The following is an 11859-nucleotide window of genomic DNA, read 5'->3' as shown; positions in this document are numbered from 1 at the left end:
CAATTTTTTTTTTTTTTTTTTTTTTATGAACACCAGCCACCCTCTCTGACTCTCCTCGCGAACGTGCACGCGCTTATCACTTATACAGAGCGACACTTACGAGTGCACTAATATACACAGGCAGACATACACATTATCATCCCATACTCTTATCCTAGTTGGAAACCCCTGAAACGTCGACTCCCTCGAGCTGCCGTTGCTGTCACTCGTTAATGCTCACCCCCAATGAAACTTCCCTAGAACGCTTTCCTGCCTTTCCCTGGTACAGTCACTATTTTGTACTCTTTCTCTTATTGCTGCCAAGCACTCTCCACGAGTCCATCCCTTTGAAGACTCTATATTTAATTTTCCTAATAGCTATCGCGTAATCGTAATTAGTATATTTGATTATATTACTGTCTTTTAGAGAATTGAAATGGTAACTGGAGCAAAGTCAAATAACGGAAGCGAAGGAACCCTTAGAGGTACCCAGGACATAACTCAAAGCCGAACGTCAAGCCCATAGGGGTAATATCGGTAGCTAGTAGCTGAATGACCGTAGGGGTAGGTGGTAGGACGTCAGTGAGCGACCATCGAGTAGCCGTCACAGACCATGTAATTAGATTTAACCCACCCTCGGACCGTCGGCGAAAGCCGAAAGCCCCGGTCCTGACCGGTGCGAACCACTCCGTAACTAGTCCCGTTCTATTCCACTATTCTCCTCGCACCACCCTCAACTACCCTCCTTCTAGCTACCATTGTAGTTTAGGTTTGGCATCAGTTACAGACACCGCGTTCGGACACGTGAACGGATTGACTTGCGAGTCCCTAATCCTATAGAGGGTTCGTCGTAAGGTATAACGCTCAGACTTATTTATCGCACAGCCAATAGAAAACGGTTTCTCGATAAATTTTCCAAAATCTTATCAGACGACGTTTCAGATACTAAACGAAGCATCGATGATCATATTAAATGATTATAATATATTAAAAGAGACACCATGTAGCTCCTGGAGGCCGTCATCGCTTCTGCGTGGCGGCGGCGCCTTCTTCGCGGCCCCAATGTAATTTTCTGAATGACTGCGTAATTAAAACTCTAATTTCCTGCACTTAATTGACCGGAGTCTTGGCTCCCCGTACCTTACCTCGCCCATGTGATCTCCGTCTCTCTCTCGCTCTCTCTCTCTCTCTCATTCTCCCAAGTTTTACTATGTATGCCTTTTTCTTGACTTGCCCCTCCACTCTCCTTTTCAGCCCAGCAACATTCTTTGTGTGCACAAGTGAACTCGTGAGCGTGCGGTACATTTAAATAATCGATTTGCTACCGAGAGCCCCGTTACCAAGTAGTCCCGATGTATAAGCTGCTTTGACTCGCTACGCTACGCTTCGCCGAGAAATCCAAAGAAACCGAAACGAAGGACACTCTTCCGCTTGGAACAACTTCCGCCAATCGGTAGTATCACTGTGTTATAAGTATCCCCACAGAATCCATTAGCTTTTCATTTTTCATGTGTCTCGGATATTTTATTGATGTCCAAAATTATTTTTGATCCTTGTACAGCATCCCGGTAAGTGAAATTATATATATATAGAAATAATGAATATCCAAAAGCGTGTATAATAATAAAGTAGATTTCTGACATATATAATAAAATTGTGTAGAGCAAAGGTCAAAGTGAAATTTTGTATGGGTGTAACAACTGGAATCCATGATTTTTGGATAATTACAAGCCAACCCAGTGAGTCTCATACGCTCGGCAGGCAATTATAATTGCTGGCTCCTTTCGCAATTATAAGTTTCTACGAGACGTGGTAAGAGGGCAGTGAGGAAGGTGGAAGGGTAAGCGTATAAGGGTGAAGGAACAGGGGTGAATTCGAGAGCCGACTGCCAGGACTGAAACGAGAAGGGGTTGCTGTATGTGGAAACGTTAATTGGGGTGACCTGCTCAGAAACTAGTTACCGCGGGGGCTACTGATATTCTAACCAGAAGGGGTACAAGGGGAGGTGGGTGCGAGCCTTGCTAACTGGTAACTGGTAACTGGCAGCGTTGCCCACTTGCCCTCGGCCGGCTTTGCCAGCAAAATTTACCACCCCTATTCGCAATTCACTCGACCGCTGACTCACTCACTCACTCGCAGTCCTAACCCGACCACCTTCCAACGTATACGTAACACCCGTTACCCAGGGTGTCCAACAAAATAGTCGATGCTTGACGTTTGACCCGTAACAACGCATTCTTAATCATGACAATAGAAACTTGTCAACACCTATCTGGAATACCAACCCATCTTTTTAATCGCCATATTTAACGCACGGTATCACTTAAAAAATTCTACCGAACGTCACTCGGCCCCCAGCAACCTGTGACTTTTGATAAATGTTCTCGCCTCCACGGTTACACTCAAGTGCGACGTGCTAAGCGAGAATAAGTCATGAAAGTGGTGAGAAGGACTATAGGGAAGATACGAGTCGTGGACGGAAGTGGGATTGCAAATAGAAAGTAGGCAGAGGTAGTAAGTAAAGTATAGTATAAGGTAAAGCAAAGTACGTGGAGTTTGAGTGCAAAGAGGTGAGGTAAGAAGGTATATAGAGAAGATGGCTGTAGAGAGCAGCGTAGAAGTAAGGGGAGTGTAAGGAGCAGAGAGAAGGGATAGGCCACCCGTGGAAATGGATGTTACTTAGACTCCAGAGGACCTCCACGTCGTGGTTCTCCTTCCTCTCGACGTCACGCAGACTTTCCCTCTTCGCTTGTGAACCGTTAGCCCCTCTCTCTCTCTCTCCCTGACACTGGCCAGTTCCCTACTTTATCTCCCTCTCACTCTCTCTTAGCTTCGATCCCACCTCTCGTTCCGCAGCAGTCTCTCTCCCACCTATGGATCCTTCACACTCGAAGAGCTTTTCTTCGCGCTGCTGTCACCTTCTCCCCTGGTACAAGGCAGCCACAATCCTGCTCCTGTAAAATCCTTTACGTATTCTCTCACTCTCTCTGTCTCTCTCTTTCTCACAGGCACGCTCTCGTCGTCTCCTTCTAACTCTTACCTCTCGCCCTCTTACCCAACGGCGCCTCTCTCCAGGACCCAGAAGGCTTAGCTCCATCCAACAGTCGCTCGAATAGTAGGCTTTTTAAAAGTTAAGGATTCACTCGAAAGTGAATATTTTCATACCGGAACTGGTTCCGCTGAGTAAATCGTCGAAGGGTCGCAAAGCCAGGAACCGCCTTGACTTGGCTGCGAATGCCCGGGACGACGATACCTCTGGATTTGACACGACCGATACGTTATGGAACGTGCTAGAAATTTCGTGATACAGGTAAGTGGGTGACTTTCGGGCAAGGGATGAATTTTGAAATCGATAAATAAAATTAATGGAATTTTATGCCAATACGATTTCACGTGCTATTCGGCACTCGGTGGGCTTTTAAGGGTAGCACAGAGGTTACGTCTCGTTCGCCCACGCTTGCTCCTCTGGCCGACCCCTCGGCGCAGCCTTCGGCGGGCTCCGCGCCGTTTTCCTCTCCTACGCGACGCCGATGGAAACGCCGGCTTCGTGGCACGGAGAAGTTAATTATAAGCGATACCAATCTCTCGGGGTTGTTGGTCGGTCGGTCGGTCGGTAGGACTGGGAAGCCCTGACAGCCAATTACCACCCCGTGCAACCCTCGTGCACGAGCCATCCCCCAATATAGGAAATTAAAAGACTTAGCGATGATTGCCAGCCGAGCTACGTTCGTTCCTTCATTCCCACCTTCGTTCCTCCCTTCTTTCTCGCGACTTTTCATCCCCCTCGCAACCCCCCGCGCGCCCCAGGACACGCCTCCCCCCTCTCTCTCTCTCTCTCTCACTCCTCGGCACCGTAAAGCTCCCCGTAGCATCGAAAACATTTGTTCTGCTTAGAGAGAATTAGTAGATTAGTAGCTGCGAGACGGCGTAATGGTAGAAAAGTGATTGGGATTGGCTCGTTTACCTTATAACTTCTATCCCTCGGTATCAAGGAGCCACCCCTACCTAAGCGACCATAATCAACGATACTTTCGAAGAGAATTAACAAAAAAAAAATAGAAATCCCAAATCTCCACCCCTTGATTCACAGTATCACCTTCGACTACGAATTAAGAATCAACCTTATCGCCAGCATGCACCATCGTCATCCACCAGTAGCCAACTGCTAAACAGAAAGGGGAGAACGAAATCGAGCAGAGACGCCTGACGTCGGAACAGGCCGTCGATACGCCACGATTTTCCCCTTGTCAACAGTTTGCGCACTCAGCCCTAATGACAGTCCAAATCCATCGATAACGTCTCGATTATATCGGCTCTGATTCTCGTTTAAGCGTGCTTAGCCACCTCCACTAGGATTGGGCTTACGTTAGTTGCATAACGTATCCAACTCCTCGCGTTAGGCTTCGCTTCCCCTATACTATACTCTGTAGGTACCATACGCCACCCCTGTACTATACTGCGCTACACTATTCTCTTATGTACCTTAATCACACTCCCTCTCTCTCTCTCTCGCTCACTCACTCACTAACTCCATCCTACTCGTACTCGGCCTCTTGCTCTTGGCCGTGCCACTGGCACGCCGCTCTGTCTGTTGCGTGTTTGTGTAGCGTATATGCTTTGGATCTGGCCGATCCATTATGGGCTTATGTCACCCGACAATGGGGATTAGCCAGCGGAGACACGGTGAGAAAATCGTGCTGGATGCCAGCGACCGATCCCCTCGCTCTTCTTATGTATCGACTCAGTCAAAGTCCCATCTCGCTTGCACACTGTAAAATAAAGATATAAGTGATTACTTGATCGTTCCTTACCATTTAAATTTACAACAGCGCCATCTGACTTACGGGTACTGTACTGTAGTCTGAACGAGGTTAGGTTGGTCGAAAGTATTGCCAGTGGCTTATAATACGATATAGCTCGTATGTCCCGGGCGTGACGTCACGAAGCAGCTAATCAAGTCGAGAAAATTAACAAGATGGAAATTCTAGGGACACACGGAGCTACGCTGTATGCTCCACACTGGTACTCGGGGGCATTTGTATACACGCGGACGTTTCCCCTACGTATGAGGTCTGTCGGTAATACAGTAGAGGGGGTTAGTTACCAGGGTTGGCTTGTTCGCTGGTTCGCCTGAGTTAATTATAACTGATGGTTATCAACCGGTTAACTCCGACACGCCATTACGTGCCTCGCCTGCCGCTCTGTCTGTTTCTCTATGTGTTACCTTCGAACTAGGGAAGCCACCGAGATTTCCCGTTGCCTGGGAATAACACTGAGACCGTTATACACGAATTAACAAAATCACTAGTTTTCGCTAACTGTATATAACCATCGATAATACTGCCTTTGCATATATCATTGGGGTTATGTTTCTATGGCAAACGTTAAAAAGTACCGATGGAACTCGTACGGTGTACTATATCTTGTTGTCTGGCTATTGTAAGAGGTACGGAAGGACACTGGCTTATCGGTAGTCGTGCCGAAGTTAGAGAATAGCGAATTCTCGCACTCGCCAATCTCGAGCAATCATCTAAACGATGCGTATAATGTATTCGGTGGATTTCTATGGTGGCCGCAGATAAGCTTCCCGACAGGCTGTCCACGCCATTAGATGTCGCATTTAGTTGGGCTCGGCATCGGACTGGCTTGGTGACTGAAGGAGGGTCGCGGGTGAAGCTTTACCCCTAAAATAAGAGGGTGTCGTTAAATCGGTAAAAAGTTATATATTTTCACGAAATTCGTGTATAACCTAATTATAAAAAATGCCTAAATTTTTTCTAATATACCAAAACTGTAATAATTATTTAATAGGAGGTACATTGTAGATTTCCAAATTTTTTTTTTTTTTAAAGGTACAGAAACACCCTGAGACATCGGAAGGGTAGAAAATAAAGAATATCCGGAATCGACTACTCACGATTTCCGGCGCCATCCTAATAGCCATCCCCCTCTATCCCAGTGACAACTGGCCAGTGTGATAGGGATGGTCTACTCTTGATTTCTGCTGGTGTACTTCCCAACCACGCTGCCACGAGGATCACGGCACCAAGAGAAAGTTGCCAACGGGATCCTCCTCGAGGAATCAATCTGAGAATGGCCTCGTTAATCTGGGAAAGGTTTCCCGATGCTCGGCTGCTTTTACATCACGTAACAGTATCGGGCAGCCATCCCCTTCTGGCTCGTTCTGCAAAGCAGCAGCTCTGCCGCCCAGTGACTGAGTGGTTATTTAGGTAAGAGCCACCACCCCCCCTGGCACCAGCTCCCTAGCCACTCTCCGACTCCCTTAGTCTACCCCCTTAACTCTAGCTGCCCCCAGCTAAGTAATGGTCCCACAACATATTGTCCAAAAAAGCTTGCTCGCTTATTTACGCGGAATCTCGTGGGCACCGAGTAACCAGAGATTTGCCCTCTTGGCTCTCTAGATATTCCGCAATGTGGGTCATAGCTGTCTAGGGATAGACCGTAAGGCCCACAAGGCCCCGCTATCTAAATACCAGGGCTATCCACGTGTTACTCCACGGTCGTGTTAGCTCTGGTGATACTTTTATCTATGCTGAAGATCTCCGAGCTAATAGACGGGACTGAAACAGCCACGTGACGCTACGTACGGCCCTGGTGGGTCATTAGGGCCCCGCACGCTCGTCTCGCACGGTGTATCACTCTCGAGGAACCCTATAGAAAAATATTCCCGCAAGCGCCACTGTGTCACCGGTATAATTACGGATTAGATGAATGGACCAGACGACCATCGTGGGGATGGGTGTCGCACAATCCTGAGGGTGACACCGTCAGCCGAATAAGGGATGAACGGACAAACAGGATGGTTAGGTGCTATCGCGGGATCAAACCCTCCCCTGGGCCATTCGACTTCAACCCTAAATTTATCTCATAGATAATACTTGGCGGAGCCCTGATTATTTTATGGAGATTCGTCGGACGGGGCTGAAAAATTTTCTAATATTCCTTATACGTTATCTCGCGTGACTAACAGACGTTTGGCTGTAAAGGGGTGGAAGAAATAGTGACGCGTTATGCGCAAGGATCATTTCTCTCGTTCTACGTTTATCTGCCCAATTCGTAGCAGCCAAAGAGACAACTACGAGGCAAGGGGGACGGATCATAGTCTTGCTGGAGTTTAGTCGCGAGGGAGAGAATGGGAGATGATCTGATTATGAGAACGTCATGGGAAAATCATCGAGCGCAATAGGGAGAAGTATAAGGGATTCGTGCCACCCCATTGTTCTCGGTGTCACCGATGCCATCCTCGAAGGGTGCCTTCGCATTAATTTAATTTCCACACACGACTATACACGTATCGTGCATTTACGCATCGTCGCACCTTCAGACATGTATTGTAGGCTGACTGCGTGTGAATATTAATTTTTTGAAAAAAAAATTTTTTATATTTACCGACGTTATACGGATTTTACAATTGCGCTTTTATAGTTTTGCATAATTTTTTTTTTCACTTTTTTTTCTATATATTTCATTTCACCCTTACTTCGTTCGATCTGCCAATCGTCCGGACTCTCTTCAAGCGTCCAGCATCCGCAGGACCACTGGAGTCCGTGGCTATGGCTGCGGACACAATGAACGCTTATCGGTACGAGTAGAAAGTTTTTCGTGGAATTTTCTCTCGGCTCCATCAATAAAACCGAGTCATTTAGCAAATCCCGGTGCAGTCGAACGGCGAATTTCCAAGATAAAGGGGTCAACAATGGGCTAACCAATGGTTGATATTCGGGCAGTGTCGAAGCGGCGGCCTCAATCACTCGTGATAACAATACGCGACCAAGAGGGATGGGGGTTGGCAGCGTAGAGGAGTGAGGTAGCCGAGGAGGAGTAAGGAGGCGGAGAGGGAGGAGGGTTTATAAATCCGCGCATTGTTGCCAACTTAAAAGCTCTCCGCGGGAAGCCCGACCTGACGGGGTTGGTTTGGATAGGGTGGTGAAGAGCAAGCGGTGCCCAAGAGGGTGGCAGCCGTGTAAAAGCATTGAGAGCACTTTAATGAATACGATTAGGGACGTTAACTGTGAAGGATTGCCAACCCGAAGAAAGCCTCAAGGAGGGCTCGCCGAGGTTTTATATTTTAAGGCTTGTTTTCCATAACTTACCATTTCTCGAAGGGATGACGACCACTCACGAAATTCAACCCCCTATACTTCTCAGCCCTACCGATTAATCGTCTTCGACTAATTCCATCGCTCGACTACTAGATCCGCCGTCGCCCTCCTGATGCACCACAGCTTCGCGTTTACCTAAAAATGAAAAAAAAAAATTATTGAACAAAAAGTCAAAATGTCAAAGACATCAGAAAATCGTCATCCAGGTCACGTGACACGTCGAGCAACATTTTTCCCACAAGGTAAGAAATATAGAAAATACGCCCCTTGGGGGGATGAAAGTGTTTCTCTAGGGTAGGTAAGTGTACGCAGATATAAATACAGACTCGAGTGAGAGAGAAAAACATATATAAGAGGGTCGGAGTAACAATAACATAATCCCCGTAAAATGAGAACCATAACAGGATCAGAGGCGTGAAATCCTAATAAATGAGCAGTTGCCAGTGGCCGTATAGCGCATAGAGGGAGTCCGCCGGTCACAATGCAATCCCCCGTCACGATCTGTCCTTATCGGCGAGTGCATCGGTGCGCATTTAACGAAAAACGCATTTACGCACGAAACGCGACTGCGTGCACTCTAGGTGATAGCGGGCACGCGTTCCCTGTCTCTCGACAAGTTGTGCATATCCCCTATACTCCTCCTGACTATATATATATATATATATATATATATATATATATATATATATATATATATATATATATATATATATATATATATATATATATATATATATATATATATATATATATATATATATATATATATATATATATATATATATATATACACACATATATCCTACCCAAGGATATAAAGAGAGAAAGAGAAACAGAGAAAGGCAAAAGCACCCTCTCGACCTACCGACCGACCAACCCCCGTTATGCTACCTCACTTCCCACGGACTATTTCACTCGTACAGGGGATGAAATAGACTGAGAGCGATCACGCATAAAGGGTTGAGGTACGTGTAGAATTAGAGGTAGAGAGAAAAAGAATGTTAAATTCGGTCAAAGGAGTCCAGAATTTATTAAACCCTTAACAGCTTCCAGTTCCAAGTTGACCACTGCTTGTGGTTTATTCTTCGCATTTCGGACCGCTCCAGTCTTTAAATATTCCGAGTACAATTTAAGGGTAGTTTTAGATTCTCACCACTGGAACAAGGGTGTCTTACGATTATCCTGACACTTGGTAAATTCAGTAGGAGAATTGTGCAGAGATTAGATCCGATCGAATTTATCCTTCCTCGTAAAATAGATCGGGAACCAAGAGACTTCCGGTACTGGGACAAGGAGGAAGTGGAAGAGAGGAGACAAAAAATGACACCCGGAACTCGTCAAGACCTTTTCAGGGTACAGGACGACGTGGGTACACATGTACCTAATATTCATTTTGGCTGCACACCGCTGCTCCCCAACCGGCTGGTATTCGATTACGCGTGCATCGAATGATAAAAATGAGGAAAATCAAATCATTTCCGGAACGGGGGGTTCCCGCCACTGATCCCAGTACGTGTCCGTGAGTCGTGCGTTACATCCGTTCGTCCATTCGTGAGAGCACAATGTAATTGACATGTCTCGTGAATGCGTTCGTTCTCCCGGATAGAATTCGCATTAAGCACGCTCGTCCGTCGAAGCGAGTCTTGTACTTCCGTGGCTAATAAAATGCATCCTACTATCCCTGAATTATACAAAAAAAAAAGAAAACCAGAGGCTTCCGGTACCCATAGCCGATAAAATCGAACTATATTAATCCAAACAGAAATTGATTCTTGGTAAGTTACAATAAAGCATAAATCATTGTATAACAAAATATCGATCGCTCTATTGATTAATCCAATTCCCCATGCTATAAAGCATTGACAAATGGTACCAAAAAGTACCAATTTTAACGTAGGACGATCGAGCGGATACAACTCGTAGGCGTTTTAACAGGCCAGAAAATACGAACGTCGGCCAGTAACGACCATAAGCCCGAGAGTTTCTATGACAGCAGCACATAGCTAAAAGTCGTCCAGATTTGACAGTGGAAACTGACGAGTATGCCCAATTTGCCGATGACTACGGAATTGGCTGCGAGCCTAATTCAACGTCGGATTAATTAATTCGAAATACCATGAACCGGAAAGCCGAGATTAGTCGAGGCACGGTTTCGAGTCCAATAACTCTGCGGTCGTATTATGCACGGCAGTTGACTACGTGGCCTCTCTGCACCCTCCCCCACCACTCCCTTATCCACTACGTCATCCCGTCCCTATCACTCACGTACACTCACCGAATTTCTATCGCAACCCCCCCCCTCCCCCTTTAACCCGTACCTGTTCTTCATACCACATATGAATTTAATAGCTCGCACGATCTTCAGACTGTAGCTGGTCTCCCTTATCCTTGCATAGATTTTTTAGATTCATCCAACTAACCAAACCCAACCTCACTTCAGACTGTATGCATTGGCCAGTACATGTATAGTAACATGAAAGCCAACCATTAACCTATGAACACGTACTTACACACTTCTAAACGATTTAACCGATTTATTAAATTTCCTAGTTAAAAACTCACCCCGTATAACGGTTTCCACTCCGGGAGTTACACGCGGCTCCTTTTTCGAATCGCCCTGTGGATTTCCTGGCCGCTGCTCGAAGATAGCAGCTAGTGGCCTCCGCCTATCTTCCAACCTCGATAAACCACTTCCTACGTGCATTTGTTGTCTTTTCTTGTCACTGCACTGAAACAGATATATCGCGCTAATTAGCAAACAGATATACACACATCGCCCACACAGTAAACCTCTAGAATGGAACATATTACAAGGGGGTCTATCGTATCCTGTAGTTCAATGCTCGTTCATTCTTTATGCGTACGTGCATATACGGCAATGAAAAAAGGCTATATCTATTATTGGATAAGCTCCGATAAATGGGAATAAAGAGAAAATATTTATTTGTAAAAATTGGAAAAATACGGTAATTTTATAATTTCAAGCTGACGCTGAGTATATTCGTATCTTTAATTTGCAAAAGATATATATGTATGTTAGATGGGAATAAGACCCTCTTAATTTGCAGGATGGACAAGATAAGGATTATCGCTGCATCCAAATCCGCCGCTCTGGAGTAGCTAGTAGCCGTAAGATGATAGCTCCTAGCTACCGCCTAGCAGCTTCTACGAACACGTGGTGTAGTCAGTAGGTCCTCGACGGACAACGGGAAACGTATCGCTGTGTGATGTGGCGCACTACTCAAATCGGGCCTCTGGCTGACTCCACGCAATTATAGAGCCCTAATTACAGTGATCCCCTTCGCCCTCCCGTTGGCTCGGTTAATTAATTCCAACCTCATTAACGGCGCAACTGGCCTGTATTCTCTTATGCGCCCACCGAACAGCTTCCACTTTGTTTCCCTATCGGTCCAGTCACTTTTGCACCGGTAGAGTAAAAGTGTTGCAGTGCGTTTGCGATAAGATACGAAATAACGGTCGGAACAAAACAAATAATTTTCTTGAGATAAAAACATTTTGCTTTCTTTTTTTTCTTAGTTCTGAGTGAACATCCGAGCCTTTCGCGTTTATCGGTAAAAATGGGGTTCTACGTATTGGGACGTCGTATTTTTTTTTTTTTTTCACAGCATCCGTCAGCGGTCCATAACGAAAAGATATCGAACCCTTCCCACTGGCATTGCTCTTATTAAAAGTGAATTCTAATTAAGCTCGCTTAAAACAAACCGCCTCGGTTATCGGATCGTGCCAGGAGCAGACA

General features: G+C 45.9%; 1 protein-coding gene across 1 annotated transcript in view; it reads right to left on the bottom strand.

Annotated features, from left to right (window-relative positions):
* The window catches only part of LOC107266981 (LIM/homeobox protein Lhx9), a 71459-nt gene extending 60669 nt beyond the window's left edge, over positions 1-10790 (bottom strand). The window contains exons 1-2 of the mRNA XM_025083885.1: positions 10665-10790; positions 8094-8237 (exon numbers count right to left, since the gene is read on the bottom strand). The gene's annotated coding sequence lies outside the window, so the exon portion shown is untranslated. The remainder of the gene's footprint in view (positions 1-8093; positions 8238-10664) is intronic.
* Between the last annotated feature and the right edge of the window lie 1069 nt (positions 10791-11859).

The sequence above is a fragment of the Cephus cinctus genome, unplaced genomic scaffold (genome assembly GCF_000341935.2).
Source record: "Cephus cinctus unplaced genomic scaffold, Ccin1 Ccin1_scaffold0330, whole genome shotgun sequence".
In the NCBI taxonomy this organism is placed as follows: Eukaryota; Metazoa; Arthropoda; class Insecta; order Hymenoptera; family Cephidae; genus Cephus; species Cephus cinctus.
Note: the sequence above shows the minus strand (reverse complement) of the source record. Positions and strands in the feature narration are given on the sequence as shown.